An 8,932-nucleotide genomic window follows, 5' to 3' on the forward strand; every position below is an offset into this window, starting at 1 on the left:
ACATTGTGGAAAGGGCCACGGGTCGGACGGCTTCCATTGACTTCAGAGCCCGCACAAAAATGGAGCATGCTGCGATTTTTCCTCCGCAAACGGAAAATCAAAGTTGTCTGCTGGTGTGATCGGACATACGGATGATCCATTGGTTTGAATTGGAGTGGAATGCCGCGGATCGTCCGAATTCCGTCATTTAAACCCGGTCGTGTGCAGGCGTCCAAAAAAAACCCCCTGTGATACGTCCAGAGTAAGCGCAGAAATTCTAGGGAGAGGAATATTAAAGGGGTTTTCCAGTTAGCAGATACATTAGTGGCAATGGGAGGATGGAATGTATATTAAAAAATAGGATGCTCCATTGACACGCTGCTCCCCGCTGCCGCGCCATTTATTTTCTCCGCAGCGGTTGTATGATTGTTTACCCACATGACTGCTGCAGCCAACAGGAAGCCCCGATACTGGACATCATCAGTGGTGTTCCATAAATAGGCTGGGGTTTCTACATTAGAAGTCAATGTGAGCCGTTTACAGGATATCACCGGGGCCAGAAGATACGGAGTAGCACAATAAGCACTCTGGTACCACGATAAGTATAGTGATGAAATACAGTCTTGAGCAGGGGGTGGGGCGAGCGCAAAATTTTGAAATAAAAAGTTTTACACTTGAGCGTCCTAATTCAGTACAAAGTCTAGTTCACAGAAGAAGTATCCTATTTAAGGCCCATTTACACGGCCGTATGCGTTTTATGTGCACCTGCAGCGCCGTAAAAATGCCTAAACGGCAAAGAGCCCAATGCATATGTGCCGAGGCTGCAATGCCGTAGGGCCTAGGGAGACATTCCCCCTTCATTTCCTCTCGCCGGCTCACCTCCTCTATCCTCCCCTTACAGCAGGAGGGGAAGGGGCTAAGCTCCTGCTCCTTGCCCCCCCCCCCCCCCCCCGTGCTATCCCACCCCCTCGCAATGCAAACAGTGGCAAGGGGCGGAGAGCAGAAGAGAAGGGGGAGGGAGTTTAGCAGTCACGCTGCTAAACTCCCTCCCACTTCCCTTCTCCGGAAGTTAGCATAAGATCCCATAGGAACCTATGCAGCTGTCTCCGCCGGCGTGCAAGTGCCCATAAGCCAATGCATCAGAGGGGCAGCGTATATCGGCCGGCTGTGAAAACCCGTCCGATATACGCCCATGTGAATAAGCCCTTAGGCCGCTTTCACACGAATCTTGCGTGAGTTTGGTGCGTTACAAAACTCACACAAATATGAACCCCATTTTTTGGTTTGGAGTCAGACACATGAGCCACGTTTTCCCGCATTGCCGTACAAAATCTTGGCCTGACCTATCTTTTTGTGTTCCTCAGGGCAGTAAAACACATTACGCGGCATGTGAGTGCGATGCGAGGTTGCCCATTGAAAACAACAGGAAACACTTGCTGTTTTATTACCGCGCTTACAAGCCACGCCAGAGCTTCGCAATTTTACTAGAGTGATGGAAGGTGTTTTTGCCAGAGCACAATATCGCGCTCGCCCGTGTGCAGGTAGGCTTAAAGGGGTTGTCCCGCGCCGAAACGGGTTTTTTTTTTTTTCAATAGCCCCCCCCCGTTCGGTGCGAGACAAACCCGATGCAGGGGTTAAAAAAGAAAACCGGATAGTGCTTACCCGAATCCCCGCACTCCGGTGACTTCTTACTTACCTTGCGAAGATGGCCGCCGGGATCTTCACCCACGATGCACCGCGGGTCTTCTCCCATGGTGCACCGTGGGCTCTGTGCGGTCTATTGCCGATTCCAGCCTCCTGATTGGCTAGAATCGGCACACGTGACGGGGCGAAGCTACGAGGAGCCGCTCTCCGGCACGAGCGGCCCCATTCACCAGGGGGAAGACTGGACTGCGCAAGCGCGTCTAATCGGGCGATTAGACGCTGAAAATTAGACGGCACCATGGCAACGGGGACGCCAGCAACAGAGCAGGTAAGTGAATAACTTCTGTATGGCTCATAATTAATGCACAATGTACATTACAAAGTGCATTAATATGGCCATACAGAAGTGTATACCCCCACTTGCTGCCGCGGGACAACCCCTTTAAGCTAGATTCACACGGCATTTTTTTTAAATCCGAAAAATTGCAGCATGCTCCATTTTTGTGCGGGCTCCAGGCGGGTGGCTTCCACTGAAGTCAATAGAAGCCGTCCGACCCGTGGCCCTTTCCACAATGTCCACAAAGACAAGAACAGACAGGTACGCGGGGTCACCGGCTGGGCACAAGGTGTGGGATCCAGCGTTCGACCCGTCCATGTGCAGCCGGCCTTAGGCCTAATGTCCACGGGCGCATTTTATTTGCGGAATCCACGCAGATTTGAGCTGCGGAAATCTGCGCGGATCAGCGCCCAATAGACTTGAATGGAGCTTCCGGAATTGATTTTAGGTCTGCGGATTTGATTTTATGGTATTTATTTACTATCCACGTGGATATAAAATCGCAGCAATCGCAGCATGCTCCATTTTCATTGCGGATTCTGCGCAGATCTTGCTCCATTGAATTCTATGGGAGTCGCGGATCCGCAGCGATCGGATCACACGCGCAGATTTGAAGCCTGGTGGGTGGGGAAAAGGGGTTTTCTCAGAAACATCTCTGTCGGACATTTTTTTATACTAAGATGTTCAATATGGGGAAACTCGTGGCCCTTATGGAGGACTTTCCTGCCATTTGGGACACTGGGTGCGAGGACTATGCAAAGAAGGCAAAGAAGAATCTGGGAGCTGGGAGGAGCTGGGGCACAGCTATTATGGTTCCAAATGGAACAGTGGCATCAGAGAAAGCCACCATGTGTAAGCCCTTTTTTGCATGGAGTGCAGGATTGGATGTCTGAGGGTGCCTGATTGCGTGTGCAGGATTGGATGTCTGAGGGTGCCTGATTGCGTGTGCAGGATTGTATGTCTGAGGGTGCCTGATTGCGTGTGCAGGATTGTATGTCTGAGGGTGCCTGATTGCGTGTGCAGGATTGTATGTCTGAGGGTGGCTGATTGCGTGTGCAGGATTGTATGTCTGAGGGTGCCTGATTGCGTGTGCAGGATTGTATGTCTGAGGGTGCCTGTTTGCGTGTGCAGGATTGTATGTCTGAGAGTGCCTGATTGCGTGTGCAGGATTGTATGTCTGAGGGTGCCTGATTGCGTGTGCAGGATTGTATGTCTGAGGGTGCCTGATTGCGTGTGCAGGATTGTATGTCTGAGGGTGCCTGATTGCGTGTGCAGGATTGTATGTCTGAGGGTGGCTGATTGCGTGTGCAGGATTGTATGTCTGAGGGTGGCTGATTGCGTGTGCAGGATTGTATGTCTGAGGGTGGCTGATTGCGTGTGCAGGATTGTATGTCTGAGGGTGGCTGATTGCGTGTGCAGGATTGTATGTCTGAGGGTGGCTGATTGCGTGTGCAGGATTGTATGTCTGAGGGTGGCTGATTGCGTGTGCAGGATTGTATGTCTGAGGGTGGCTGATTGCGTGTGCAGGATTGTATGTCTGAGGGTGGCTGATTGCGTGTGCAGGATTGTATGTCTGAGGGTGGCTGATTGCGTGTGCAGGATTGGATGTCTGAGGGTGGCTGATTGCGTGTGCAGGATTGGATGTCTGAGGGTGGCTGATTGCGTGTGCAGGATTGGATGTCTGAGGGTGCCTGATTGTGTGTGCAGGATTGCATATCTGAGGGTGGCGGATTGCGTGTGCAGGATTGTATGTCTGAGGGTGGCTGATTGCGTGTGCAGGATTGTATGTCTGAGGGTGGCTGATTGCGTGTGCAGGATTGTATGTCTGAGGGTGGCTGATTGCGTGTGCAGGATTGTATGTCTGAGGGTGGCTGATTGCGTGTGCAGGATTGTATGTCTGAGGGTGGCTGATTGCGTGTGCAGGATTGTATGTCTGAGGGTGGCTGATTGCGTGTGCAGGATTGTATGTCTGAGGGTGGCTGATTGCGTGTGCAGGATTGCATGTCTGAGGGTGGCTGATTGCGTGTGCAGGATTGTATGTCTGAGGGTGGCTGATTGCGTGTGCAGGATTGTATGTCTGAGGGTGGCTGATTGCGTGTGCAGGATTGTATGTCTGAGGGTGGCTGATTGCGTGTGCAGGATTGTATGTCTGAGGGTGGCTGATTGCGTGTGCAGGATTGGATGTCTGAGGGTGGCTGATTGCGTGTGCAGGATTGGATGTCTGAGGGTGGCTGATTGCGTGTGCAGGATTGTATGTCTGAGGGTGCCTGATTGCGTGTGCAGGATTGCATGTCTGAGGCTGCCTGATTGCGTGTGCAGGATTGTCTGTCTGAGGGTGGCTGATTGCGTGTGCAGGATTGGATGTCTGAGGGTGGCTGATTGCGTGTGCAGGATTGCATATCTGACTGGACACTTATGCGACAAAAGGGGAAAAAAATTCTTCGTGCCTGCGCAGGTATTGGAAGAGGGCGGCAAAATGACCCTTTCGTGGACGCTCCTGCACAATGGGGTGCATTTAAAAGTGTCTTTTCTTTGACTGGGGCTCCCTATCTTCCTCATCAGAGAGGGCATAAATCAGCCATGAAAGCACAAAATTCAGATTTGCTCCAGCAAATGCTATCTTGCTCTCAGCAATGGTAAAGCAAAATGACTTCTAGGGGTTGGCTAATGGGCTGGACATAGTTGGAAGGGGTTTGGATTCTTTTCCCATTTTTTTCATTTAATTTCCGTGCAGAATCTGCAATTCAAATCCGCGTACATCCGTGCGGATAAAACACAGAATCCGCGACCACCCACAAGTACTGAAAAATCATTTTTAACACGATCCGCAGTGCACCCACTGCTGATCTGAAGCTTAGATCCCCCGCGGGTGCACTGCGGATGCACTGCGTGCCGTGGACATTAGGCTTTATGCTCTTTTACAACTTATGTCTTGGGGTGGATGTAATAAGTGATGTCCACAGACCGCACTACTCTGTGTGGAAGTCCTGCACGAACCTACTAATGACAGCCAACGTGCTGCCTTCTCCCTCTCACTGCAGAAGGCCCCTGAGTGGTCGTCTGTTGGAAACCCCCCGGTGTATAATGTCCCCCCTCCTGCTATATGTGCTACAGTGGGAACTCCTGATTGTTCTCCAGCAGTGACAGGGTTACAGCCACCTCTATAGCTGCGGGTCCAGGGATTATATAAGGACTCCAGCCTGGAGGGTCGTGCAGCACAGAGGATGCAGAACAGCATTAGGGGCCGGTGACACCAAACTATGTACTGTCTGAGTGAGGAACGATAGTGTGTTTAACCCCTTAAGGACCAAGCCCGTTTTTTTTCAATTTTCATTTTTTCCTCCCCCCTTCAAAAAAATCGTAACTCCTCTATTTATCCATTGATGTCGCTGTATGAGGGCTTGTTTTTTGCGGCACGAGTTGTATTTTTTAATGGTACTATTTAATGTACCGTATAATGTACTGAAAAACTTTACAAAATTCTAAGTAAAATAAAAAAAACCCGACATTCCGCCATCTTTCAGTGCGTCTTTTTTCTACAGCGCACAAACTGCAACAAAAATGACATGATAACTTTATTCTATGGGTCGGTACGATTACTACGATACCAAACTTGTATAGGTTTTTTTTTTTTAACTATACTACTCTTTTTTTCAAAGACATGTAAATTTTTTAAAATTATTTTCTGCCGCTATCTTCTGTCCGCAATAACTTTTTTATGTTTCCCTCAACGTAGTTGTGTGAGGGCTCATTTTTTGCAGGATGTCCTGTAGTTTCTGTTAGTATCAATTCGGAATACATACGACGTTTTGATCACTTTTTTATTGCATTTTTTCTGGGAGACAGGGTAACTGAAAAAGTGCATTTCTGGCGTTCTCAATTTTTTTTTCTGGATGACATTCACCGTGTGTGGAAAATAATGCACTACTTTGATAGATCGGACTTTTACGGACAGGGCGATACCAAATATGTATTATTATTTTATGATTTAGAATTTTTAATTATAGATATGGCAAAACAAGGGTGATTTAAATGTTTATAACTTTTTTTTACAACAAATATAACTTTATTGCTCTGATTTACACTTTTTTTTAAAGTCCCCCTGGGGGAATACAACATGCGATGCTTTGATCGCCCCTGCAATATGACGTAATGCTATAACATTACATCATACTGCTTTTTGTCAGGCAGTCTATCAAGCCACCCCATGGAGATGGCTTGATAGAAAGTCTCCTAAGGCAGCCCTGGGGCCTTTCAGAAGGCCCCCGGCTGCCATGACACCTGCACGGCTCCCCCGATCACACCGCGGGGGGGGGGGCATACGGGACCCCCGAAAATCAATTCTGACAGCGACATTTAAAGGGTTAATAGCCGCAATCGGCTGCAGCTATTGCCCATGGGTGTCAGCTGTAATAAACAGCTGACGCCCGCGCTGTTTGAAGGGAGGTCACCCCGCGACCTCTCTTCATACATACCTTGACGCTCCAGGATGTACCCTTACGTCCTTGGTCGTGAAGGCAATAAGGTGGGAAAGGGGGGGTTAAACCTAGGCCACTGAGGGATTTCTAACAAGCACCTATGGTGGGGTTTCTGCTGTGACCGGGAGAAGGCAGCAGGTTGTCATTTGAGATACTAAACTTCCCGCCTGGCTAGTGCTCACACCAGCTCCGCCCTCCAGCATTGCCTTAGCCTGGTGGTCGGGGTGGGTCCTGCAGACAGATGGCAGCTGTGCTTATAGCATACAGATCCTATTTCTCTCGCTGTGTCAGCAACAGAACTTTGATTATTTTTCACACTGATGAATCAGCGCTGTTTAGTGGGCTGATGAACGGATTAGTGACTAGTAGTCCACTAATCACTACAGCAGTGCTGAATGGTAGGACTGCTGGGTTGATTGTGGAAAACTGGCACGTGGGCTTCTGGGTTTGTGTGCCACGGCTGCTCTTTAGTCAAGTCCGGCCCTGCTGTACCAAAGATGTCACCTGCGGGTACATGTTATTCTGCATCTGGTGATGGCAGGGGGTGCGGGCAGAATAGCGCCAGGTTGGAGCGAATTCACACGAAATGTTTCCATCCGCTTTTCAGACCGAAAAATTGGTCCAAATTTGTACAGAAACGGAACACATTCATTTGAATAGAAAAATTCACATGCGAGTGCGATGCGAGGATTCCCATTGGAAACAATGGGAAACACTTCGTGATCCTCCACCACGGCTTTTAGGATCGCTTTTTCCCTGATATGATGGAAGGTGGTTTTGACATCCGCGGGGAAATCGCATGTTGGCGAGTGAGATATTGGACTGAGTTTCATGTGCTGACATTGCACTCGCCCATGTGAAATTAGCCTGAACGATCAGTGTTTACACCGCACGATAAGTGGACGAGCCGGCGCAGATTTTTATGCCGGCTGAAACTGAACGAGAAGCGCACGATTCTCTTTCATTGTTCAGTCATTGGCTGCATATAAACTGAAAGATTATCGTTCAGTTTCACTCGCTTGAAGAATTTTTTGCACAATAACACTGGACAACAAAAATGCACTTTGAAATGTTTTACTATCTCAAAATCGTTAAACTACCCTAATTTTGGGTCGAGAAACAAGAATGACATTAGATTTTGTTTATTAGCTCTGGTTTTTAAGATCTACTAATCTCAAATCAAAATACTAAAAAGTTCTTTCTTTTCTCAAAATAACTAAACTACCTTAATTTTGGGTCGAGGAAAATGAATGTGACGTTATATTTTGTTTAGTGGGCCTAACTCTGGTTTTATAGATACACTAAGGCCTCCTTCCCACGAACGGATTTCCGCCGCGTAATTCGCGGCGAAAATCCGCTGCGTTGCCCGCAGCTATTAGGTTCTATTGAACCTAATAGCACAATGCTCACGATGCGTAATTCCAGCGCGGAATTACGCACCGCGATTTCTCCCGTCCTCACCCGCAGCATGCTCTATTTTCTGCGGGTGAGGACGGGCTGTACGCACTGACGGCTTCCATTGCAGTCAATGGAAGCCGTCCGTTCACGCTATCTCCCGCTGTAACCAGCGGGAGATAGCGTGAAAAAACGCTTTCCCGCCCACCGCCGCGCGTCATCTGACGCCAAATGACGCGGCCGGCCGCGTCACGTGACACGCTCGGTGACGCGGCGGTGGTGGGCGGTGACGGGCGGTGACGCGGCGGTGGTGGGCGGGGAAGCGATTTCACGCTATCTCCCGCAGGTAAGTATAGGGGCTCTGGGGGGCGCCGTGACGGGCTTCACTGCGTAATATTACGCGGCGGACCCCGTCACGCTCGTGGGAAGGAGGCCTAACTCCAAATAAAGTGCCTGTCCTGATCTGACTGGATACCGAAATATCGGTGATATGCAGCCTTTATGAATGGAGTAATTCAACGCTTATGTCCCCTCACCACACGTAACAAAAAGTTTCAGAAGAGTTTTTTACAATTATGTGGCATCCTGGATTTTAATCTGAAATTACAAAAAACAAGTTGGAGAACACTTAGGCCCCCTGTGCACGGCTGTTTATTAGCCGGCGGTAAACCGCAGTCCAATCACGCCGGACGACGCTTCCCATAGCATTGCTATGGAAAGCGCCGGCACCTGTCCACGAGCAGAGAATCATTGCGATTCTCTGCTCGCGGCGCGCAATTCGCAGCATGCTGTAAATTGCCCCAATTCTCCGCGGTCAGCCTATCTATTACCTGTGGAGATTCGGCGGCGGCTCCCGCAGCGGAGCTTCGCTGTGGGATACCGCATCGCCCGTGGACAGCCGGCCTTAACCCTTTCCAATCCACTGTCTGACGTCTGAAGACATTTTGATTGAAGGCTGTACAGCTCCGATGTCAGAAGATGTCTGGCAGGCTATTCTTACTGTATATTACTGGCCACTCTGTTATCAGGGGCCTTTCCAGCATGTCCCATACCGCAGTACTGGCTCTAGCCAGCAGATGACACCATTGTATAATGACAG

Source organism: Eleutherodactylus coqui, chromosome 8 (assembly GCF_035609145.1).
Source record: "Eleutherodactylus coqui strain aEleCoq1 chromosome 8, aEleCoq1.hap1, whole genome shotgun sequence".
Classification (NCBI taxonomy): domain Eukaryota; kingdom Metazoa; phylum Chordata; class Amphibia; order Anura; family Eleutherodactylidae; genus Eleutherodactylus; species Eleutherodactylus coqui.